Raw genomic sequence first — 26,680 nt, 5'->3', positions numbered from 1 at the left:
GCATATGTAAAACCAAATGGAATAATAGTTCTGAAGGTTTGCCGTGTCTTAAAAGGGTCTCTGAAACCTTCCTCTCCTCATTAAATTACAATTCTGAAGGTCATGAAGCCAAGGAGGAGAAATTTGCCCAATCAACATTATTGAGTTGATGATAAGAGTATTACAGTTTACTGTCTTATTTAAAAAGATAATATAATGGAAAACAAAACTATTTTGGCTTTCTATTTTATGTTTCTTTTCTTTATAATAAAGTAAAATATTCTTCATTTATACTTTGCCTCATATGTTGACAAAAGCATACTCCTTTAAGTTATGTGGCTCCAAAGTAAATTTTATTTATTATGTATTTATTTTTTTGCCAAAGTAAATTTTAAAAGATCAGGAATTTATTTTGAGTCATGAAAATGTAAAGCTTTAAATGTTGCTCATTTTTTAAAAAAAAGATTTTATTTATTTGACAGAGAAAGAGAGAGAGAGCGAGCGCACTCACCCAAGTGCATGAGCAGGGGGAAGGGGCAGAGGGTGAGGGAGAAGTAGGCTCCTCACTGAGCAAGGAGCCCAGTGTGGGTTCCCAGGACCCTGGGATCATGACCTGAGCCGAAGCAGACACTTCATCCACTGAGCCACCCAGGCTCCCTGTAATGTTGCTCATTTGTAATTCATTTTCCAGAGAGGAGAAAATGTGGAGGAAGAAAGGAACTCCTATCTGTCCATTACTTTTCTGGAAACCTATTTGAATTCAGTAAATTAAGAGACAGTGTGATCTACTATGTGGTTGAGTATCTTAGGTCACATCTCATACCCTAATTTGGCTCTGCCACAGTTTCATCGTGAGGACTTTTTGCATCTACAGATTAAAATACAGAAGAATCACCACTGGGGTTTGTTACTGTCATCTTATGTACTCATTGTCTATATGTGAAAATTAGCAAGACACTTGCTTCCACCATAATACTTCCATATTGCTATGTAGCAAGGATCATTTCTCATACTTAAAAATCTCGTCCTTATGTGCACAACTTTCTTAATAAATCATGTGTACATAGCAGTGTCTTTAGATAAAAATAACAACCTCATGCCTTTTTAGAGAGGTTAGAAGGAAAAGGAGGTAGATTGCTGGTAATTTCATTAGTTCATAGTATTGCTTTTTAGGTATTTTTGCCAATGGGCCTACAATAAATAGATGGCCATTCTCCACAGAAATTTCTCTACCACAGTCTTCCACCTCCCAAAATGAAAGATACGACTTGGTTGTCCCATAAATCATCTTTCCAAGAAAGCAAGCTGTTCTTGCAATATGATGGCAGATGGAGCAGCTTTTTACCAGTGGGGGGTTTTGTTCTCTGCTGCCAAGGATATTGAAGAAAGAAGGAATTATGCTAATTTATCTGTTTTTCTCCTTTGCAAGCAATTTTACATATATCAAGAACTCATTTTGGGATCTGAGTTATTATTTTTTGGCACTTGGCACAAATTGCTGAATGTATATATACTGTTTAACCTTTAAACATTAGATATGAATGCAATATACTGTTAAAGGGTCTTCTGCTTGTCAAATTTCAATAAGTCATGGGAAGGTTAAGATCTAGAAAACATTCCAGGTAGTCTCACTGCCCAGTTTCTAAGATCATGTGCAGATTATGAGAGCTCTTAGAAAAATAGAGACTTTCCTTCTCCTGGATAAAACCTAATAAATGGAAATATATAAAATGGACCAACTCTTATTCTAATGAAACATTCAAAGATTATTTATTAAATGACCAGGTTTATAGAAGAATAGAGTGCTGAGGCTCTTGGTAAACTATACCTACAGTATTGGCTTCTGATATATGTACAAATAGTTTTGCTGTCTCTCCTGACTTTATACAATGGCTGCTTAAATGAAGAATCTGCTTTCCCCTGTGAAGAATACCGATTTTCCATTCTTTGCCAAGGGCATGGGTTATTCCAGGGTGTAGTCAAGTGACCAATCCATTGGGATATATAATTATAGCCTCCACTTTGGTGCCTTCAAAGAGAATATCTTGTGAGAATTATTAGTTTTCTCAAGCCGTCACACATGTATTGAAATTGCAAGATCAAATCCAAAATCCTTTGAGCTTTTTTGGAATGAAGATAGCATGTGAAAATGATGAGCATCCTCATTACAATTACTACTTTCTAAGAAACCCTTTTTCCATGCCCTCTAAGATCAGCTTATTTTTTTTTTTTTTAGAGTTCCTTTGTTCCCTTTTCTTTCATCTGCTGCTTTTTACTTGTCCCACTTCAGGGGAAGATAATTGAATCACCTCAGGCTGAGTGCTTGTGGACCCTACAAATTTAATGCCTCTAAATAAATTATGCATGTTCTACAGGAGTTAGAAAGAGTGGAATGGGTATATTCTGGTCTAGGTTGTGACTTCAGATGAATAGTTAATGTCTTAGATGTCTTGTATTATTCTGATAGAGAAGGGAAAAAGGATATCCGGATCTTAAGCAAGGACATTCTACTTGTGCCAAATTTCGACTTTAGGTATCTCTTCTGCTTTGTGAGCTTCTTATTCTGACTGCTGAATGATGCTGACAAAAAACAAAAACAAAAAAACTCAGAAAGCAACCTACAATTTGTAGGGTGTAATTCTGGATAATATGGGCTATTTGCAGTTATGAGTGAAAGTTTGAACCCAATAAAGATTTGTCTGTATCTAGTGCATGTATCTAGTGCTTGTCTCTAGTGCATGTCAGGTGATTTGCTTGGGCACTTCTCTAAATCGTGATTTGTAGACCCAGGTTGTTTCCATTTTGTTATTATTCTTCCCAGAATATATGGCTTTTAATGTGGTGGTAGTTCAAAAAGAGCTAGAAGACCAGAGCTATATTTTGAGGGACTGCCCACATTTATTAAGGTGTTGAATGAACTTCATTACCTCTGCCCATAGTTAGGGCTCCTATTAACTCATTTGACAATATCTATGCTTTTGCCTTCAGAGCAACTTTCAAATCATGTCATACACACCTAGATACTTTAGGTGTCTTAGTGTTCATAAAACATTATCAAAATTTTAGAAAGAGAAGAAGAAAGTAGAAGGAATGACATTATCAGACTTCAAGATTTACTATAAAGATACAGTAATTAAGACGGTATGGTATTGGTGAAAGAATAGACAATTTTTTTGTTAAAAGAAAATGGAGGGATCCCTGGGTGGCGCAGCGGTTTGGCGCCTGCCTTTGGCCCGGGGCGCGATCCTGGAGACCCGGGATCGAATCCCACGTCGGGCTCCCGGTGCATGGAGCCTGCTTCTCCCTCTGCCTATGTCTCTGCTTCTCTCTCTCTCACTGTGTGCCTATCATAAAATAAATAAAATTAAAAAAAAAAAAAAAAAAAAAAAAAAAAAAAAAAAAAAAAAAAAAAAAAAAAAAAAAAAAAAAAAAAAAGAAAATGGAAGAGGAAAGAGTCCAGAAGTAGACCCTCACAAATATAATCAACTCATAATCCACAGAGGAGCCAAATCAATTTAGTGAAGAAAAGTCTTTTCAACAAATGGTATTGCAACAACTGGATATCCATGTGTAAAACATATGAAGCTAGAAACACCAAATCTTTCACAAAAATTAACTCAATAAATAGATAAAAGACAATGTATGGCTCAAGACTATAAAACTCCTAGAAGACAACATTTTATAAAATTTAGATGAACTTGAGTTTTAGTGAAGACTTTTTGCAACAGGTGAGACACAGTCTATGAAAGAAAATAAATAGGACTTCATTAAAATTAAACATTTTTGCTCTGTGAAAGGCATTGTTAAGGAAAATGAAAAGTCATAACACCTATCTGATAAAAGACGGATATTTAGTGTATACGAAGGATTCATAAGAAGAACAACAATGCCCTTAAAAAGTGGGCAAAGGATCTGAACAGATAACTTACTAAGGAAGGAATGCAAATGTCAAAGAAGCATATGAAAATATGCACAGCACCATTGGTAACTAGAAAAGAGTAAATTAAAACAACAAGATACCACTGCACACTTACCTGAATGACTAAAACTTAAAACACAGACACCAGCCAATGTTGCCAAGTATATGGAGCAATAGACGCTCTCATTGCTGATGAGAATGCATGATGATACAACTACTTTGGAAGACACTTGTGGCAGTTTTTGTTTCTGTTTTTAAGGTGTTTATTCTTTTAAAAGTTTTATTTATTTATTTTTAATAATCTCTACACCCAACCTGGGGCTCAAACTCATGATCCGAAGATCAAGAATTGTATGCTCTTCCAACTAAGCCAGACAGGTGCCCCAGGATGGCAGTTTTTTTTTTTTTTTAATAATCTTACATATGATTTAGCAATCATGCTCTTTGGTATTTATCCGAATGTTGAAAACATATGCAATCTGCACTTGAAGGTTTATAGAAGCTTCATTCATAATTGCCAGATATCTTGGAAGATGTCCTTCAATAGGTACATGGATAAACAAACTGTGGTATATCCAGACAAAGGCCTATTATTCACAGATAAAAACAAAGGAACTATTGGCATTAAAAGACCTGGAGGAATGTTACATGCATATTCTTTTTTTTTTTTTTACATGCATATTCCTGGTGAAGAAGCTAGTTTGATTCCATACTATAATTCCAACTATGTGACTTTCCATCCTCCCTCCCTCCCTCCCTCCCGGTGGTTGACATCTTTATTGCCTTGGAGGTGGGGGCAGGTGTTCAGGATCTCTTGGTGGGGCAGGAGCTTCCTCCTTTTCACGATCACAGGCTTCTGGCTGCTCAGAATGGCACTGGCTCTGCAAATGGCAGCCATGCATAGATCTGGACGGTACTTGTTCTTGCAGATCATGTGTCTGATTCTGTGAAGGCTAGCCCAGAAATTCTTGTTAATGGTGGTCCACTCATAGGAGGTGGCAGGTTTTCGCTGGCCAGATCTTCTCATGCCTACCACTATACATTTGCTTTCTGGCCTGCAGCTCCGCACCATAGTCTTGCATCGAATTAGCCCATCGTAGGGAAGGAATTATGAGCCTTCAGGTTCCTGGGTTTGGTGCTGTATGTCTGTCTGCTTGTTCGTCTTGATCAGGAAGCTGGAGCAGTTGCACAAGACCATCCATTGTAGGTGGGTGAACATGGCAGCAGCTCTTCTCACTACAATGGCTGGAGAAAGAAAGAGTCCAAATATGTGGAATTTTTGGGAATGGAAAACTTGAGAGATAGGAAGAAGATGAGTGGTTGCCAGGGACTTATGAGAATGAGAGAAAGATGGACAGTTGGAATACCAGACAGATTTTAGAGCAGTGAAACTGTCTGGTAGTACACTAATATTGATGTGTGTCCCCATAAACTTGTTAAAAACTGTAGAATGAACAGTATGCAGAATGAACCCTAATGTGAACTATGGCCTCTAGTTAATAATTAACATTTGCTCATTAACTATAACAAATATATCCCACTAATACAAGATGTACTAATAGGGGAAACTGCCTGTGTTTGGGGGATGGGGTGAAATAGTTATAAGGGAACTCTATACTTTCTGCTCAAAATTTTTTATAACCCTGAAACTTTCCTATAAATAAGTGAATTATTTAAACAATTTAAACACATCCGTTATTTCTCCTTATTGTAGCAGATGAACTTGTCCTTTTCTTTATTGTGTAAGAACGCACCTAGCACATTTCTGAGTGTGTCCATCTTTTGCCATGTAGTAATCTTTTGGGCACTTTACCTTTCCCACTTGCTGGAGGTGAGGACTTTCTCATTGGAAATTTAGCTCCTTGTTAGCTCCTTGGAAAATATTAATTTTGCAGCAGATTCCAGGCAGTTTATTCAAGCCCAGTGGTTCTCAACAGGGCGGGGCAAGGGGTAGTTTTGCTTTCCAGAACACATTTGACAATGTCTGGAAACATTCTTTGTTGTTATCATTGAGGTGAGAGATAGGCAATGTGTACTCCTGGAACCTATGAGAAGAGGTCAAGGATGATGCTAAACATTTTGTAATGCATAGGAGAGCCTCCTGCAGCAAAGAAATATCCATTCCCAAATGTCAGTAGTACGATAGTTAAATTCTGCTTAGCCTCCCTGTTTTTCACGCTTTGTTGGAAATGGAATGTATTATCATCTTCATCACTCATTAATTCAGTCATTGGATACTTATGAGGTAACTGCTGCAATAAGAACTTGTAATAAATGTTTTTAAGTGCAAATACATACATGGGAGCTTGATCCAACCTGGGGTATCAGGAAACTCTACCTAAGGAAGGGATCTTTAAGCTGAGATTTGAAGGGTAAGGGATAGTGAAAGTTATTAGGCCTGGGGAAGGGAGTGGAGGGAAGAGTGTGCAAAGCAGAGCTAACACTTTCTGAGACTGGTAAGGATCAAGTCTGCCTTCTCAAGAGGAGGACCTGTTCAGTTATTACCTGAGATAATTCACGGGTGCCTTGTCCCACACCCTTACTTCTGATTTGATATTTGGTCCATGGTTGACTATGGATAGTATTTGATTCCTTACCCCAATTCCAAGACACAGAATTAATAACTGTGCTTTATAGGTCACCCCATACCATCCACAGGAGTTGGGTGAAAGGTCTGATGTACAACCTAAACTAGCCACAAATTCCCTTGTGGGGAACCTTGGGATATTAGGCAAGGGCTCTGTATAAAGCCCTCTTCCATGACATTAGGGACTATGCCTCCAAAGACAGTGTTCAAAGTGTAGTTCAATCATGATAACTACTGAGTAATGTGTGTAATTGTTGAATCACTACATTGTAAACTTGAAACTAATATAATATTGTATATTAGCTGTACTGGAATTAAAATTAAATAAAGATAAATAAATGAAAAGTAATTCAATATATGCCTTAAAAAAAAAAAAAGGTATTATTCAAGTAATCCCAAAGGAGGTGCTACAGAAGCAAGGAACCAGGATGGGCTTGGTCTTAAGTCTTGGCTTTCTCTTTCTTTCTCTTACTGGCAACTTCTGGAAATCATGAAAGAAGACTAGGAACCAAGAGACATAGCAGGAGCCATACTTGATTGGCTTGTATGGGGCTTTGATGGCTGTTTTGTCAGATGGCCATAGAACCATTTTCAGATCATGACTGGTGTTTTGTCAAATGCCATAGAACCATTTTCGGATCCTTCTCAGTCTTAGTAATGAGTTCTCAAGATGGCATCACTTGTAAGTTCAATGTTAAATGAACTTAGAGAATAAGTTTGTCTCATTTCTCCCCATTTTGCAGATGTGTATCACATATAAAAATACAGCTCTGAAGTCTCATACTTTAGTCTCTCATTTGTAGGTCTTTATTGAGAGCATCTACTGTGTGCCAGAACTGATGTGCTGGGACGTAACAGTAAATGAAAATTTATCTCTGCTCTCGTTAAATTTAATTCTATTTGGGTGGGGGGGTAGAATATGGAAGAATTATAAATAACTTATAGAATAGAGCAATTTCCAATAGTGCTAAATACATTTTAAATGGTACAAATACAGAAATACAAAGCAATCAGGGAATGCTCACTGAGGCTCCATTAAGGGGTAAGATTTGGGATGAGACCCAAATGACAAGAAAGAGGAAGCCTCTTGAAGAACTGGGAGAATAGCAGATGCAAGAGCCTTCAAACAAATCTGCCTTATTTCAGAGGCAGAAAAGGCCAATTCAGTTGGCATTTAGTATGGCAGGCCAAGTGGGATAAAATGTAAATTTAGAAGATATGGTAGGTCTGAATTATGTAGGGTCTTAAAATGCCACAGTAAGAAATTTAGATTTTTCTTCTACTTGTAAATCAGTTTAGATAGTTATAAGAAGGAAGAATGATAGATCTCATTTACCTTATAAAAGATCATTCTGGTTACTAGACAAATAATGAACTGGGGGTGAGTTGGGAGTAAAAAGGCAGGAGACCAGTTACAATGCTTTTGTACTTTTCCACGTGAAAGATAATGATAAGTTTCTAGAATTGTAGTAGTGAACTATAAGAAAAGTGTTTTGATTTAGGAAATAATTTTGAATTGTTCCATTCAGTTCTGTGTTATTTTCATATCTTTAGGGCAGTTTACCTTGGGATTTAAAATATTTGAGTACATTTTTTGGGGAAAACATATCAAGTGTCTGGCAAATAATGTGGTGCCCCCCACCTTGCCCCTTCCCCTCCATCCTTTTGAAATATGAAAAGGGAAGTAGACAGTTTTAGGCCACTTTTCTAATGCCTCTTACTCAAGATGAATTTTGTTAAAGATAATTAATAGCTAAATTCCTGATAATACAAAAAAATAACATTGTAAATTGATTTGTTTTCACATTTTTTTAAAGATTTTATTTATTTATTCATCAGAGAGAGAGAGGCAGAGATACAGGCAGAAGGAGAAGCAGACTCCATGCAGGGAGCCCGACGTGGGACTCGATCCCGTGTCCCCAGGATAGCAACCTGGGCCTAAGGCAGCGCTAAACCAACCCCTAAGCTACCTGGGCTGCCCCTTTACATTTTTTTCTTAAGGCTTTGAACTTTTAAGCTTCCACTCAGATTTGACTTTTGGGGGTATTTTATTACCTGAAAAGGTATAAAAGTAAACTCTGAAACTTGTAGAAATGATAGCACTGTTGACTTCTAAATTCCCGACAGCTCTGAAAACTATGGTCACTTCGGTAATGTGATGGTTTTGTTATCAACTGTGAGGCTGGAACTGCAACGTATGTTTTTTACTACTATCTCAGCTGCTGGTACCGCTAAAGAAGTAGCAATTATTTTAACTTTTTAAAATATATAGCAGATTTGTAGTGGAACCATTTGCAACTACCCTAGTAGATTGGAGGCACTTTTGACCCAAAGATTAATAGGAACCTTGCAAGGGCTTTTGCCATGTCATTATTCAAAGAGCGGTTAGAGTACATTCATTATGTACTGCCAGGATCCTTAAGGGGTTTATAGGAGGGCTGGAAATGGATCTCTCTACATCAAAAGCTATTAACTTGTTTTTTTTTTTCTTCTTGCATAAGGGAGACATTAGTAGGCTTTTCTTTATGCACTGGGTTTGGTGCTTTTTTCAAGGGCATAGTAAGTATGAATTGTGAAATGTGAATGCATATATGTGGAGAGCAAAGTAGCTTGTTTCCCAGTTATATTTTTTGATTGGAGAAAGAAAGGCAAAGTGAAGATTGCAGCTTCTCTCTTTGTAGATCGAGCATCCAGGGGCTATATCAGCCTTCCAGCCTGTCACACTAACAGTTTTAATAGCAAAATATCTTCTGAAAATCTTTTTTACTCTTCTCCACTCTGATGTAAAAACTCAGAGAGCTATTATTTTTGTGCATTATAAAAGATAATAAATAGGATATTATTGAAAATAAAGGTTTTTTTTTTAATTCAATCTACTTAGCTTTATTCAAATTCAATCTACTTAGCTTAGAAGATTGTTACAAGCAACACGAGACAATGAGACTCAAGGCACAGATTTTAGCTCTGGTTTTGCTAATGGACCAAACTTAGGGTTTGAGAACTGCAATTACCAGCAGTCAAAGAGCCATAGTATTTGCATTGCCTCTATGTCAAGATTGTTTAGAGGGTCAAAGGAGGTAATGCTTGGAGAAGTTTGTGACTCATGAAGTAGTGTCACATCATTACAGTTCTCATGATTTGAGTCATCACTCTTTTTCAGAAGAATTCACTACACACACACGGCTGTAGCCTTGTCACTGTTCTGTGGAGTTAGCTCATGCTAGTTCACAGAATGACAAAGGCGCTCTGAATAGTCTTCAGGTAAGTGTCATCAGGGACCGTCATCAGGATAATAGCTTCTTACCACCCAAAACACTACATCTACAATTGCAGTGTACACCATACTTTTGCCCAGTTACAACAGTTCTAAGATTTTGCAAATATGAAAACTTAACCTCAGTTAAATTTTCTGTGTTTTTTTTTCCTTGGCAAATTTAATATCCAGAGAATTTAAAATATTTTAAATAGGATTATTATGTCAACAGTCACAATGCTAGTGAAATCTCATATTTATTTAGCAATTACTAGTTGTCGGATATTTTGTGAGTTTTGTAAATGAATTCTCTAATTCTTATAGCACTCTTGCATATTATGCCCATTTTAGTTAAAAGAAAGTGAAAATTTGAGGGGTATTGAATAACTTGTCCAGGTGACAACTGATAACTGGTGTAATTAAAAACCTGGCTGCCTGGTTTTAAAATAAGCCCCAAAATACTACTATATACTTCCTTTACAGGGCTATTTTTTGGTGAACAATGTAAACAAAATTTTAGATTGAAATATGGCATTTTTGGAGACTCAAAAAACACCAGGCAAGGAACATACAATCTTTCACTTTTGTTTCGTTATGGGGAAATAAAATTTTGTTTTTCTCTACAACCACTTGGAAAAAATCACTGAGTAATTTGAGATAAATCTGCACATCAGTAGTACTTTCTGTGTATATGTCTGAGATATTTAAATTTTTTCTTTACCTTTTATTCTATTCAGAATCTTGGGTATATTTACATGTTTATACTTAGAGAGCTGAGAAAAGGATCTGAACATCTAATTCTTGAAAATTGACTAAGTGCTAAAATACATGTATGTGCTTTGGAGAATTGTTTCTCCTTTACTATGTACTGAATCTGGTCACTCTTCTCTTCAGTTCATGTGTTAAAACCCTAATCTCAATGTGATTGCTTTTGGAGGTATGATCTGTGAAGAAGTAATAAAGGTTAATGAGGTCATAAGTGTGGGGCCCTAGTCCAGTAGGGCATCTCTCCATAGGAAGTGAGAGAGAGGAACTCCTGGGTGACTCTGGTTGAGTGTCTGCCTTTGGCTCAGGGCATGATCCCAGGATCCGGGATCGAGTCCCACATCAGGCTCTCTGCATGGAGCCTGCTTCTCCCTCTCCCTATGTCTCTGCTTCTCTCTCTGCGTGTCTCTCTGAATAAATAATAAAATCTAAAAAAAAAAAAGTGAGAGAGACATCAGAGCTGTCTTCTCCATGTGAAGATACAGTGAGAAGGCAGCTGTTTGTAAGCCAGGAACTAAATCCCAGGCTCTGGAATTTTGAAAAATACATTTCTGTTTAAGCCACTGTGTGTGGTATTTTATGGCAGCCCAAGACGCATTTTTTGATATACTAATATAACTAAGGATAGTAGGAACAAATAGAACTAGTAGTAAGTTACTAGTAATAGTTATACACGCACACGCACACACACACACATAGAGAAAGGGAGATTGATATGAAGGAAGAGGCTCAAAAGCTGGAGAGTCAGGTAAGAGTCGATGCTGCAGTCTTGAGACTGAAGGCTGGTTACTCAGGTAGAATTTCAGTGTTGCAGTCTTGAGGTCGAATTCTTGATTCCTTGTGAAACCTTGGTCTTTGCTCTTTAGGCCTTCAATTTATTGGATGAAGCTCTCTCATATTTGTGATGGGTAACCTGCTTTAATAAAGTCAACAGATTGTAAACTTTAATCACATCTAAAAAACCCAACACATCTTTAGAGTACATTTGGAATAGTGTTTGGCCAAGCAGTTGATCATTATAGTATTATAGTGCACCAAGATAACATAAAATTAACCATTACGCTGCTGTAACAAATTACTACAAAGTTAGTGGATTAAAATAATGCAAACTTGCTACCTTATATTCTGGAGATCAGAAGTCTAAAATGGTTCTTGCTGGCCTCAAGCCAAGATACTGTCAGGATTGAGCTCCTTTTGGAGGTTCTATGAGAAAAATCCATTTCCTGTGTTTTTTTTTTTCCTAAGATTTTATTTATTTATGAGAGAGAGAGAGAGAGAGAGAGACAGGCAGAGGGAGAAGCAGGCCCCATGCAGGGAGCCTGATGTGGGACTCGATCCCCAGTCCCCAGGATCACAGCCTAGGCTGAAGGCGACGCTAAATTGCTGAGCCACCCGAGCTGCCCTCTTTTTCAGTTTCTAGAGTCTGTCTACATGCCTTGGCTCATGGTTTGATTCCCCTGTCTTCAAAACTAAGTTCTTCTTTTACCACCTTTTTCCTAGTTCCCTCTTCTACCCTCTTCTTCCTTTTATAAGGGCTCTTGTGATTGCACTAGTCCACTTTCGATGATCCTGCTAAACTCCTCATGTAAAGATCTGCAGATTAGCATCCTTAAATCCATTGGCAACCTTAATTTCCCTTTGCCATGTAACATAAGATACTCTCAAGTTCTGGGGTTTAGAACGTGGACATCTTGGACGGGGGACAGATTCTTCTGCCTACCTCATTAACTGATCTTTGTGGTCAAAGAAGCATATGGTAATTGTTGTGATGAGACCTGTAAGCGAAACCCCTTGAGTTGGCAGCCCAGCTACTTCCTATTAACCAAGCTCCTGCGATAAGTGACTTCATTTTGCCCAGGTTCTCCTCTGTAGTTTGAACTAATGGTTTTGAGAAGATTGAGTTGGTACTTGTAAAGCACCTAGAAGAGTGGCTAGCACTTATCAAGGAATCTGCTCATTTGCCTGTTACTTTTTGATTACAAATTTCAATTGCAGTTGTTTAAGAGAATTAAAAGTAATGTAAATTAGTTAGAGGGAAGAAGGTAGATCTAATAATGATCAGTTAGTTCTACAGCTTTTTTTTTTTTTTTTTTTTTTTTTTTTTATCTACAGCTTTTCTTTAAGATTTTGTGCAACCTGGGATAACTCACTTTGTCTATTTTGTATAATCTTGGAGTTTGCAAACACTGTGACATATTCTATATATACACACATGTACCTACTAAATAAGAGATACTTCAGGCCTGGAAAGGGCATGAAAGCATCGCCAGAAAGGCTAATGTATTTATTAAAATAAGAGTGTGTGAAGGAGGGGTTGATTGTATCCCAACTTTCTCCTGATTTGAAGGAGGAGGTTGGAGTTTTAGAAAAAGACAGGCTTATTATTTATAAGAATAAGGTAGGCTTATTATTTTTAAGAATATTTAGCCCTGTAATTAAACATTAAATTGTCTCAGTAGAAAATCAGAAGCAAAACCAGGTTAGTTATAAAATCAGCCTCTGACATAGATTTGTGTTTGTATTTTTATTGTTGGAAATGAGAAGTAATCTGCCAAATATTTCACGTGTTAGGACCTGGCAGTTCAACAGGCAAATATAATATAGAAGCAGCATAAATCATCTATATTCTTTATATTGAATTTGGAAATATTTTTAGGACACTTTGGTGTGCATTTTTTAGATTGAAGATTTTTGATAGCAATGGCCACATATTAAACATCTTTGCATTTTTATGTCTTAGCTCTCACAATTCCTGTTTGTGACAAATACTGTGAATTTAGTACTTACATTGGCATGCTAGGGAGAAGCTAAATTTTAACCAAGCACCTGGGTAATGTAATCCATTAAATCATACATGAAATAGAATGATAAGCTTCAAAAAATAACCTTATTATCATAATTATAGTAGAGTTTTTTTGTGTGGTTTTCTGACTTTACAGATGATTTTACTGAATGCATTCCTTAAAAATAAAGTATACTAAATTTGTAACAGATTTTGTAGTGTTATTTTTATTTATGTTGTAGTGCAATATTTGGATGTTAACATATGTTCCTATACTAAGGCAGAAATACTATTGAAATGTGAGCAGAATAAACTTTTTAGTAGCTCAATAGAAAATATCACTTTGAAAGTTGAATGTGAATTCTCATATTCTTTACTGGCTTTTCTCCTTTTCACCATTTTTTTTTTTTTTTTAACAGATACTTGGTTAGCATGTTCCAATCTAATTCTAGGTGTGAAAAAAAAATAAAAAAAAATAATTCTAGGTGTGAAGGATAAGTTAAAACGAAAAAGATTCTGCCCATATGTATCTTATATTATCGCCTTTTTCTCTTTTTGCCAACATAGTTCTTTGTCTTACCTGGTAATTTTAGGTAGTATTCTTTTGCTAATAGATATGTGAAATGAATTAGAGAAGTAAAACTATATTTAATAAATTACTTATGAAAAAAGTTAATTTTGAACTGGAAGAGAAGGGGACAGAAAGTGGAAAAAATGTATTGATTGCTTACTTATTGCAGAGAATTTTGTCCCTTTAGGAATGTTAGAACCTATTACATTGAAAAGTGTATCTTCCTTATAGGAAATTAAGAAAAAGCGTAACTTCCATATAGGAATAAAAACTGTGACCTAGAAAGTTAAACAGTTTGCTTATTGTTGTACAAGTGAGGAGAAAGCAGGACCCTTAGCTGGGACTGGAAAACAAGTGTGTTTTATTTCAATATAAATACTCTTAACGCAAATGAAACCTGACATGCTCGTTTGTAGGTTATTCTCTTGAGTGAGATGTCTTTGGTGTTTCTATGCTGTTAGTATGTACTGTTGTAAGAGCAATTTGAAGACTCTTTGGCCACATTGTATGCATTATCACACACATTGGCCACATTGTATGCATTATCACATGTATGTCCAGTAATATCATAACCATTATAACCTATTGGAATCCACACAGAAGTAATAAAACAGACTCATTTATCTGCATCTCAGTGAGAATTGTAGGAAGTCTATAATTTGTTTACACGTTTCTTTAATTGATTAATTCATTCATTTATTCATGAGAGATACTGAAAGAGGCAGAGACACAGCAGAGGGAGGGAGAAGCAGGCTCCATGCAGGGAGCCCAATGTGGTACTCCATCCTGGGACTCGGGGATCACACCCTGAGCTGAAGGCAGACGCTCAACCGCTGAGCCACCCAGGTGTCCCTGTATATAGGTTTCAAATGAGTACTTAAATATTTGAGAATAGTATAGGAAAATAAATATTTATTACTTGTTTAATTGTTATAGAAAAATAGATCCTCCGTAAACTGTTTCTTTTCAAGAAATTTAATTTTTAATCTCTATAAACATGAAATCATTTTATGTAGTTAAAATTTACTTGTAACTTTTTTCCCTTAATTATCGTGGAGGAAAATTTTCCTAAATTTACATAGAAATTTTTTGTCATTGTTAGAAAACGTATATTTTGTTAATCTAAAAATGGTACACATGTAATAAGATCTTAAATAAACTTTTTTTTTTTTTTTGAGTAGTAACCATTTGCTATGCCTTGGGTTTAAGAGTATGAATTTGCCAATATTTTTTAGTAAGGAGCTAAATTTTTGGTGATACATTCACTTTGTTTAAATGTTGTGTGAGACACACAAGGAGATATCTGGCCATCTGCTATGTTTTGTTAGATATTTTCAAGAAAGTATTTATAATCATAACTGTTTAATATATTACAAAATTATTATAAAAGAAATCAAGAACTTAGGTAGCAAAATAATGTTACTTCTAGTAGTAGCTAAAATTACTATGTGGCAAAATCCATGAATGTTTTTCCACTAGATTTTATTTAGAAGAAATTAATTTTAATTAAGAATTGTTTTGGCAGTGTTATTGATATCCAACTAGCCAACTCTTCCAGCTTAAAAGTGTAATTAAAAATAAAAAGGAATTCCAAGGTTGCTATTAGAATATATCTAGCCAGAGAATTGTGTGAGTATTGTTACTGTCCAATAATGGTATTTTTTGCCAAACTCCTTTCATATTTTATGCAGTAAGATCTAAATTTAAGTATGAATTTAAATTTATATGAGTCCAAACTTTGGAAAATACATAAAACAGGAAGTTGAAGCAATAAGATGCAAAAGCATGTAATGCTTTCTTTGCACTAATGGTTATCCACACTAAACAGAAAGCTATATAGTTAAAGTAGCATATTTTGGTAAGCACAAGACTAGTAAGCCATCTAACAGCAAAATTTTTCAATGAAATCTAATATAATTTGAAGGGTTTTGCTTTCTCTATGAGGTTAATGGGGGACAGAACTGTCAGTATCAAAATTTGCCAGTGAACAATTTCATTTTCGCTTTGAAGATAGAGAGTAGTATTAAGAGAAAGAATACCAGTTTATATTATGAGTTTAAGGATGGTGAACAGGTAATTATACCGAAAAAACTAGAGTTGAGTTGGAAATTTTTACATTTCCTTTCTTTTGGGGAGCTTGTGCCCTAATGCTTTGGGGTAAATTTTCAACACAGTGTGTGTTAAGATTGAACCGTGTAAGTCTCATTGATGTTAATGGGAATCTCTGGACTAAATCTGCTCATGCTGTGCTGAAAATGCACCCCCTAACGTTTGAGTAGTTTTTGGCTATCATAGATGCTAAAATAAAGTTATTATTGACCACAGTATAAATATATATTTAGATAGTTGTAAGCATATTTATTTGATACAGAGTTATGTGAATTGTTACATAGAGCTCAAATCTAATACACTACCTCTTAATATTGAAAATAGTGGTGTTCGGTGAACTAAACTATATGTTTTACTTCAAACAAGACAGAGATGCTGTGCTTTATTTTGACTTCCATTTTACTCCTTGCTATGATTCTGAAAAGAAGTCACTGCGGCACAAAGTGAGAGCACCCAATGGATTTGTTAATGTAATGCCATATGTTATGAATATTCTTAGAGCTTCCCTCTTTTTCTCCATTGTCCTTATTTTTAAACTAAGTACATCCAACTCTTCAAAAACATTCTATCTAGCATAAGCTACACATTGAGTTTTACTAATCTTTTTCTTCATTTTGCTGGTGGAGGCAAAGAACACAAATATATCTTGCGAAGGGTGCTCCTAGCTTATTTTCTTTTTCTGTTTTAATGCAAGTACATGTTTTCTCATTCAAGGGCTTTTTCATTGTGTCTTTTTAAATGTTGGATTTAGAGAAGTTCAAACTTACTGTAAAGCTATTTTGTCAGATGTTGGCTGCATTATATATTGTTTTTGGATAGTATTATTGAGTTATAGACCCTGATGACTATATAAACAGCCAATCAAAAACATTTTTTTGATCATTTAAGAATGATGATAGAACATTTCTTGTTTAGTGCTTTCTGATTAGCAAGACCCTTACTTCTGATTAGTAAGTAAGAAACATACTAAATTTTGCTGTATTTATTAGTGTTTTTGGCCTCTCTTTTTACTAAAGGGGTCTCATTTGGTTTGGTCTATTACACTGTTGAAATCTCCTGGTTCTCCTCCTGCCTTATTGTGTACTGTTCATAGTCCTTCAAGCTGAAAATTGATCTCCAGTCAACAGGGTGAAGTGATTCGACCTGCTTCCTGATCAGTCCTGCTCTGATGATATGAATGAAATTCATAGTGGGGGACTTGATTACTATCTCTGTTAGGACTGATCTGGTTGAAAGGGCTGTCAAGCTGCCTGAAATTTGGGTGCTTTGGATGTTTGCCATAGAGAATTCTTTGCTCACCCAAAGAGTTAAATAGAGCAGAGACGAAGGACTGGTGTGTATGGATTTCTCTTTCCCCACCTTGCTTCTAAACAACTAGAGGACAGGATACAAATTTAAAAGCTATACCCCTTAGCATTTGTGTAAAGTAGCTCCTCTTGCTCGTCTTCCTGTTGTGGTTTCAAATAACTTTATAAAATAAAGCAAGTTATGTTCTTGAAAAGAAGACACCTGTTGAGCTGGCTAATGGAAACTCAACTCTTCAACTGTATGGTATCATTGCTTGTACCTAGTCTTGAAAGCTGATAGTAATGCCAGAGTGTTCCTTCCTGTAGGGATCAAACCATCCTTTGTTTGAAATGAAAAGTCAGTCTTTTCATGTTTCACTGAGCCTTTACTTTTTCTTTTCTTTCTTTCTCTTTCTATTCTGATTTGTTTTAAATGTAGACATTTGATTTTTTCCCCCTGATATCTATAAAAGAAGATATATGTTCAATGAAAAGCCAATACAGAAAGTTCTAGAAAAGAATAAAATCACTTGATATATCTACAAGAATGAGTTTTGTTAAAATGTAGGTCACTATTCTTCCAGATATCACTGTGCACATATATTGAATTGATGGTGTTCTGTAAATTGCTTTTCTTTTCTCAGCAGTATGTCATAACCATTTTCTAAGACACTATACATGGGTCTGTGTTCCCTTTTTATGGCTGTGCAAGATTCAGATATTTAACCGATTTTCTTTTTTTTTTATTTTTATTTTTATTTATTTATGATAGTCACAGAGAGAGAGAGAGAGAGAGAGGCAGAGACACAGGCGGAGGGAGAAGCAGGCTCCATGCACCGGGAGCCTGATGTGGGATTCGATCCCGGGTCTCCAGGATCGCGCCCTGGGCCAAAGGCAGGCGCCAAACCGCTGCGCCACCCAGGGATCCCTTTAACTGATTTTCTAATGGTGAGCACACAGAGGTGTTTACAGTTTTCTATTATCATAAACAAGATAGAAGAATACTTATGTCTTATTCATTGTTTTACATCAGGTGATAGCTGTTGAAGCTGTCTGTGCACATAGGGATGTCTTATCAGGTTAGAGATGCATTTAAGAAATACTCAGTAGAGGTGAGCCTCCTTCTAGGGCCTGGAATCAACGAGATATAAATTGGGGTCACTTTTGGCACATTTCATGTCTTAGCTTCTCTTTGGCACCTGTTGGCAGTCTTTCATCAGTGTTATTTAGTGGAAAATGACTATTCCACTACTACATGTTCTCACAATTTGAGGTTGATTAAAATTTTCACTTTTATTTCTAAATTCCAAGGAGATAAACAGTATGTGGTTGGCATGGGTCAAGGGTTCCTAATTTTCTAATCAGTTAGGTTCAAGGAGGACTATCGCCTGAGCACTTGGCAAGAACAATGTGTGTGGGCTTTCTAAAGAGAGGGAGTGATGATGGAGAGAATACTTCTGCATATATTTTTGTGCTTGTCTGATTACAATTTTCCAATAAATACCTATAAGTAAAATTTAAATATAAAATGTGCAGATTGTAAATTTTAACATATCCCGCCAATATGGTTTTTGGAAAAGTTATTCCAGTAGACACACTCCTAACCTGAAATGGTTATCCCAACAGTATGTGGTGGTCAGTCTTTAAACTTTGGACCTGTATCATAACCAGAAAAATGTTTCCATAAAATTTATTTAAAAGGGAAGTTAAAAATGTTTTATGGATATTTCCCAGGGTTTTTTCTTCCTATTTAAGTGTTTTAAATTTATATATATGTTCATATTTGAGATAGAGAGAGAGAGAGAGAGAACAAGCAGAGGGAGAGGGAGAAGCAAGCTCCCCACTGAGCAGGTACCCTGGTGTGGGGATCAGTCCCAGGACCCTAGTATCATGACGCTTAACTGACTGAACCACCCAAGAACCCCTTATTTAAGTTTTTGTAAGTTCCTTGTTAAAAAATAAGTTCTAGGCCTATCATGGGGCTTGAACTCAAGAGGCCAAGATCAAGAGTTCCGTGCTCTACCAACTGAGCCAGCCAGGTTCCTCTATTTAAATTTTCATAGATTAATTTTTCTCTAGTCACTTTGGCTCAATTTATAAGAATTTCTTCTCAATATTTGGATTATTAACACTTTGTCTATCATTGATTATAAACCATTGCCACTTAGACCTTCTCTCTTGCTTATGATGGTTCCCTATACAGACATTACAATTTTTTACGTAACTCATTATTAAAGATTGTGAAATTTTAGGTTTGAGGGCTATACGTTCTAATAGGCCAACTTGACTGTACATAAGTACTTAATATTGGTAGCTATAAACTGCAAGTAAATATACAAAAATGTATATAAATTGGTCACAGAGTTTAGTCATTTTTCTAACTTGAAAGCACATAATTCCAAATCAGTCTTTTCTAATTTGGAGAACAGAAACATTAGCTTTAAGTTTCTTTCATGACACTGTTAATAAAAAGGTGGGCATGTTCACTGTTCTATGGGAGTGGGGCAGCGCTCTTAGAAAATATAGTTTTGTTTCTTTTCAAAAGAAGGCAGTTGGAACTGTAATTTCTACAACTGCATATTGAACATCTATAATTTATCAGGCTATTGACATGTGCTTTTTATTGATTTATCCTTTCAGCCATATGAGGTATGTATTGTCTGTTTCTTATGAATGGAGAATCTGAGGTTCAGAGAAATCACTAAACTTTCTTACCATTATGCTGTTAGCATGTGATAGAACTGAAATGTGAATTTAGTTCTGTTGAAATTGAAAATCTGTCATTTCCCTGATTATATCATATATTTATATTAAAGTGATATAGACCCGGTGCTCTGTAAACTTGGTTTCTAATTGGGAAGAGGATGTATTTAATGGGTATTTGCCATCCAGGCCAGTGATTCTTAAACAGAATGGTATCATCCCTGGAGCATTTGAAAACATGCAAGAACATTTTCATTTGTCACATTGACTGGGAGTTGCCTCTGGCATTTAGTGATGGGGACACGGGAATGTTAAAATATTTTGCAATGCCTACTTCAGGCTCCTGGAACAAATAATTTTCTTCCATATTTGCCATTGGTGCCCCTAGTGAGAGACACTGTTTTTCCTTGTGATGTATATGAGGGTAGAGGACATTTCTTCTTACTGTGTTATACTACTGCTTAGTAAAATGTATAATACCTTTAGTTTTTAGTCTCTCATTTCATGTACTGAAAACTTTCTAGAATCATAGCCACAAATAGGAGTGAACATACTAATTGGGGCAGTAGCTTTTATCACCATTTACCATCTAACCAAGAGTTTCAATACTAGGCATATTTGTTTGCTAAGAGATTGTCCAAAGCTGTCATGGTGTTACAGATTGTACATCATAATCTTCTCCTATGATCTGATTTTTTTTTTCTGTCAGAATATTTCTCAGATTGCTTTCTTCCTCTCACTTATATTCTGCTAACAAGTGAACTACCGAAAGAACCCTGTTTTCTGCTCTTTTCTGAGGATAGGGCTACTCTCTCAGGGCTTATTCCTTTCTCCCATTTTTTTAAATCTCTGTAGTTCTAACCTACTTTTTATTATTCAGTTCAGGTATATTCTCCTCCTGGAAGCCTTCCCTGTAGCCAGAGGTGTAGGGGTAAGTGTTCTTCCTCTGCAATTTCAGAACACCCAGTTCATTTTGCTTTTAAGGCATTTATCAGTGTATTATATTTCAGTTTTCTGTTCTTGTTTCCCTTCTAGTCTGTAAGCTTCCTAAAGTTAAGGGACTGTGTTTATTTCAGTGGATAAAAAATTATAGAGTCTTTTCCTTATAATTGGGATCTAATGAATGTTTGGACCATTCTTGATGAATATATCACAAGGTAAAAGCAATTTTGGAGCAAGCTGTCCTTGTACCAGTTCTAACTATCCAAACATTGCATTCTATCTTGGCATTCTGTTCACTGGAATGAACTGTGGAAAATATCAGTATATATCTTACATATTTATATAGCTTTAAATCCACTATGGATTTCTAAATCTGTCCTCAAGTTTGGCAGTGGACATATTTTTTTGGCTTAATAAGGCTACATTTTTGGTAATATTTACTCTCTACAAAGGCTTCATTCCCTCCCCCAAAATCATTTGCTTTGAATAAGCAATTTAATCAAAGTAGAAAATAATCAAATATACTTTGCAAGTAAAGTAGGAATAGGAATTAACACCCATGAATAGGAGTGAACACTTGGATAGTTATTAGTGACTTCTATTTCTGTTTTGTACTATCATCATAATTGACTTAACAACAAACAGAACCAGGTGTTGTATGTAAGTGATGAATCACAAAATTCTACACCTGAAACTACTATTACACTGTATATTAAACACCTGGAATTTAAATAAAAACTTAGAAGGAAGAAAAGAAAAAACAAACTATATATTGATTAAACCTCAAAAAGAAAAGCTTTAGTGGGCCTGTGCCACATTATGAATGCAAATAGTTAAAATTCAAAAGTATAAGAAATCCCTGACAAATGGAATTTTTGGTTAATTAAGTATTCTGATTAAAGGAGCTTTAAATTTATGGAGCGTGAACTAGTTACCTCAATTTTTCATTTGTATTACAAATATTTCTAAAATGCTTTAGCACATTAATTTTTAAATAGGGCATTATAGAAATCATATATCCTCCTTGATATGAGATCTTATGTTGCCTCAGGATCATTTTTTGAACTATGGAGTTCTAATTATAATTGTGGGTTGTGAATGAAATTATGTGACATATCTCCTGAGTCCAGCACCTACTCTGGGTAACAGTATTTTAAGAATAATAATTTAAAATGTGTTTTCTTGTGATTTATCTCTTTAAAAAGAGTATACAATAAAAATAGGGTTTAAATTCGTTGGGGTTTGTTGATAATTAAGGTTTTAATATGTCTGTGAAATATAAGCTCTTTTGCTGATCAATGCTAATGACCAAAATGAACTATGGAACATTAGTTGAAAGAAGTAAATGGTTAGAGATTGATAGAAGAACTGAAAATATCACTTAAATTAGTGAAGTGCTCTTTGCTGTTATGATATATTCTGAGCTTGCTTTTAGCTTGTTTTATAAATAAACATATACACTCCTATGATAGTAAGGAAAATTGAATTATTGCACAATTTTATTAAAATATTCTACTTTTTATATCATTAATTTTAATTGAAAAATGACTAAATCTCCATAAACTAAACCTCCATGAAAATAAAGCTGTCACCTTATATTTTGTGGATTTTTTTCCTTGAAAAACCCCCACAATTATATGTTAGATCAAGGTTAAGGAGTTTATTGTCTTTGATGGCTCTGACAATTAGGTTGCTGGCACTGTGAAAATCCGTATTCCATTAATGGTGAACTTCTCACCTATGTGATAAATGGTATACTCGACAAAGAAGTAAAATGATGAGATTTATTTTCTCTGTTGTGGGGAAATGAGGCAAGGTGCATATGGCTGTCTTGACTTAAAAAGCTGTCTCCTTACCAATAAACTGCTGATAGAAATGGCTTATTTGAGTTGAAGTCCTAAGCACATGAAAAATATTTATTGAAACTGTTTTATTTCCTTTGGACTTTTTGGAAATGAAAAAGAATACATTGGGAAATTTTATTTTTTTAGTTTATTTTAAAAAATTCTATTTATTCATGAGAGACACAGGGAGAGAGAGAGAGAGAGAGAGAGAGAGAGAGAGAGAGAGGCAGAGACACAGGCAGAGGGAGAAGCAGGCTCCATGCAAGGATCCCGATGTGGGACTTGATCCCAGGACTCCGGGATCATGCCCTGAGCTGAAGACAGATGCTCAACCGCTGAGTCACCCCAGCATCCCACTTTGAGAAATTTTAACTTTGGTGTAAACATACTGATATTGCTGACAGAACTCCTTCTTTGTGATAAATTAGCTGTGTTATATAAGGCTTTACCACATAGCACTGTAATGACTCAGGAGACAAGATTTGAACTCTGGAACATTTCAATCCTTATAATGATGAATTAATGGGATTCTACTTTTTTAGTGTTCTGTTGTTCAGGGTACAGGTAAAACATCACAAAATACACAGTATGATCTCCTGGAAAAATACTAAATTAGAAGCTACCTCAATTTTGTTCACTTATATGGTGTTTATTCTGGTTATGTTCTTATTTAAACTTTCAGTTTTATTGATTGAACTTCTTGATCTTAGCATTGCCCAAAATTATTCAGTATAAAATTCTGTTTGCAGAAAATACCCAAGAAATATTTTCCATTGTATGCAGATAATTTAAATCTATTTCTTTATCTGAGGATTAGAACAAGTTTTCTGGGACATTTGAATGGAGGGAGAGAAGGTCTATCCTTGGAACTTTTTGTAAATTGCTCTCCTCTCTTTGGTGTATAATCAGTAAAGATACTCTGAGAAAAATAGTCTGTGTTAGAGAGATATTAATTATGTGTGTCAAAGTTTAAAAGGGTACATTTTAGCATAAAATGAAAGTAAAAGGAAGCATTTTAAAACTAAATAAGCAATGCTTTCATAGGATAAAAACAGTGGTCACTATCACTAAATATCCTTTGGGCCAATCTTCCGTTCCTCAAACAAGTCTAGAAAATGTATCTTAGAAGCAGGGTTTTTCTAGGCGCATTTTAGGACTCTGGGAAACCTTCCGCAGATGTGTCTAGTTGGGCTTGACCATGTTAATCTTTTTTTTTATCTTGGCTAGGAACAGCAAACATGAATACAACTTTATACACTACATATTTTAAAAACTCCTTGACAAGACCATAAAGTAGGTCTTTTTGAATTCAGTTAGTTAGATTTGTGAGACAGCTTTTGTAGGATTTTTGTATTCATCAAATTGGATTTAGAAAGAGATTTGTCATCCTAATAGGTTAAATGGGGACAGAATCTAGTCTTAAGTGGTATTCTATCATGATGTCGAATAAAATTTCCTAAATTTATGTAGAAGGCATCATATTTGCTTTGTCATTAAACACAAAAGAATGACTGTAATCCATTTAAACTTAATAAGTCTTCCTTTTAAAAACACATTTCTAAGCTTTTTCTGAAAAATAGAATTATTTCTTTTTCTTTGGAAAAGCTTGCTTAAAGTAGAACCAGTTTGTTAAAAATTAATAAAACGTTGAGTTAATAACCGCTTATTTAATTTTTTGTTTGAAGAAAACACCTTTCAGCAGACTTCATGGAGAATTTTATATCCAGGTTATGAGGATGGGCTTGTCTCATGTAAATGGGGGATACCTAGATAAGCAGTACTTAATGCATTGAGACCTTTTCATTTTGTTTTATTCTTAAAATTATTCTACTCTTAAAGAAATATCATTACTGTTGAAGATTATCCTTTAATGGGAAATCACAGCATGAATCTTGAAAAATGTTTCAACTTCATCTTTGCTCATTCATCTCCTAGTGCAAATTATAAATGCATGAGTGCAATGTATGGCTATTCAGGTCAAATTCTCTTTCAGGACTGATGTTCCTGTTATATAGTTTATCCATCTATTAACATCCCGAAATGTCAGAAGCTTCATTTTGTAAGAGGGGAATGTCAGTTTCTTTTTTACTTATAGCAATTTACTCAGCAACAAAGCAAGAGATTTGACAGTTGCAGCCATTGGGGCAAAGACAGGCTGATAGGAGTAAATGCTCAAATATGTATCAGAGTTTCTACAGTTTATGTATGTCTAGGACAATGCATGAGGCAAAATGGAAGCACAAATCAAAAAGATCCATTCATGTGTATATAACTACAGAAGATTCCCAGATTTCAGGTTTTGAGAAATATTTCTTCATTCCTGTAAACTCTATTTCAAACTCTCACTTGAGAGTTTGTATTGCAACTGGTATATCATTGTGATTGTGTGAAAATAAAGAAGTTTTCAGTGAACTTTTGCTTACATCTAAGTAACTAATGTAAATTGTGATTAAATGCTTTTCACTGATAATTAGAATTTTATTTATTGTAAGATTATTAATAAGGAAACCAAGGATATTATAGATATGTGGAAAATGTGTTGGATAGAGAACAAAGATTATATTATTGATAATAATAGAGTATATAAGATAGTTATAGAAAATTAATTGTAATATATAAAATGCATAATATATACAACATTGAACTTGCTTTTAAAATACTGCAAATGAATGTGTTAGTTAATTGTGGTCATTTCACAATGTATACATCACATTGTATACCTTAAAAATAAAAATACTATAAATAGTATTTAGATCAGTGCAAGAGTACACAGGCTGCAGTTTTCATATTGGCAGTCAAATCCAAACAATAAGCTCTCCCTCAAATCTTTCTGAAAATTCTCCTTTTGTGAGCAAATGGTTTGCGATGGCTGCTTTCCTCTTCCGTTTCAAAAATGAGTTGGACCTGGGAAATGATTTGTTCGTTACTCAAACTCCATATGGATTGAAAATACCTTCCCACATGCCCATGTTGTGGGGTCCAATGGGGCTGTGCAGTCCTGTAAGTTCTGTGAAGCTGAGCCTCTACTCTTTTATTTTCGTTCTCTGGTCAGGTCTGTGCTGCTGGAGAAGGTCTATCTGCAGTTTTCCCCTCTAAAAGCAATGTAAGGAGTATGGAGGGTAGCAGCTTGTTTTGGTGGCTTGTTTTCCTCAGAGTAAGCGCGTGTGTGTGTGTGTGTGTGTGTGTGTGTATTAGGGTGGAAGTCGGGCTCATTATGTCTTTCAGTTTATTCGTTTGTTGGTCCCCTGTCAACCTGCCAGCCCTCTCTGTGGGATAACTGCCCTTTGTATAATAATCTGCCAACATTCATGGTGGTTGCATTCACTGTACCCATTCTACTGTGGAACTCCATTACGATTGGGTTTTCAATGCAAAGCTTCATGATATCTGGGTATAAACAGTGTGCTGAGCCACAAAAGCATCCTTTGTATTTCTTAGTCTTCTCATAATCCCTTAAAAAAAAAACAAAAAAAAACCCAACCAACTAGCTTTGAAGACGGGATTTTCTGGAAATGGGGAGGCAGATACATGCAGTTACCACTCTGTTCCATACTTACATAATGTGGTGTGTTTGAGGAGGAGGCAAGTTTCTAGTTTTAAAATCTGAATCATTTCTCAGGCTCAAGTGGGCTACATTTGAGGCTAATTTTCTACCTGTGGAGGTGTGGGTGAATTGGCCTTTGTTTTCTCTCAGTTACCTTACCTGGCAGGCGGCCACTCTGATTATTCCTGGCTTGTGCTTTAGAAGTGCCTCTCTGATCCTGGTAAAGCTCCTACTTTGTCCACAGCCATCCTCTAGAATTCTTAGCCCGGAACTGTCTTCTCAAAGGACAGCTTGAGGAGACCTCTTTATAGTTACCTCCTTTGAGTCTCTGGTTTTGTTCTTTCTTGTCTGTGGGTGTCTAAGGTGCTTTTGAGAACAAAAAGTGACAAAATCTTC

The 26,680-nt window shown here is 35.5% G+C and overlaps 1 protein-coding gene and 1 pseudogene across 49 annotated transcripts in view; one reads left to right on the top strand and one right to left on the bottom strand.

Annotated features, from left to right (window-relative positions):
• The window catches only part of ADGRL3 (adhesion G protein-coupled receptor L3), an 808,546-nt gene that overhangs the window by 111,151 nt on the left and 670,715 nt on the right, over positions 1–26,680 (top strand). The gene's annotated exons all lie outside the window — the stretch shown is intronic.
• LOC112923665 (large ribosomal subunit protein eL28 pseudogene) lies at positions 2,435–5,117 on the bottom strand (annotated as a pseudogene).

This window comes from Vulpes vulpes, chromosome 2, assembly GCF_048418805.1.
Source record: "Vulpes vulpes isolate BD-2025 chromosome 2, VulVul3, whole genome shotgun sequence".
NCBI lineage: Eukaryota > Metazoa > Chordata > Mammalia > Carnivora > Canidae > Vulpes > Vulpes vulpes.
The sequence above is the reverse complement of the archived record's forward strand: the minus strand, read 5'-3'. Positions and strand labels throughout refer to the sequence as shown.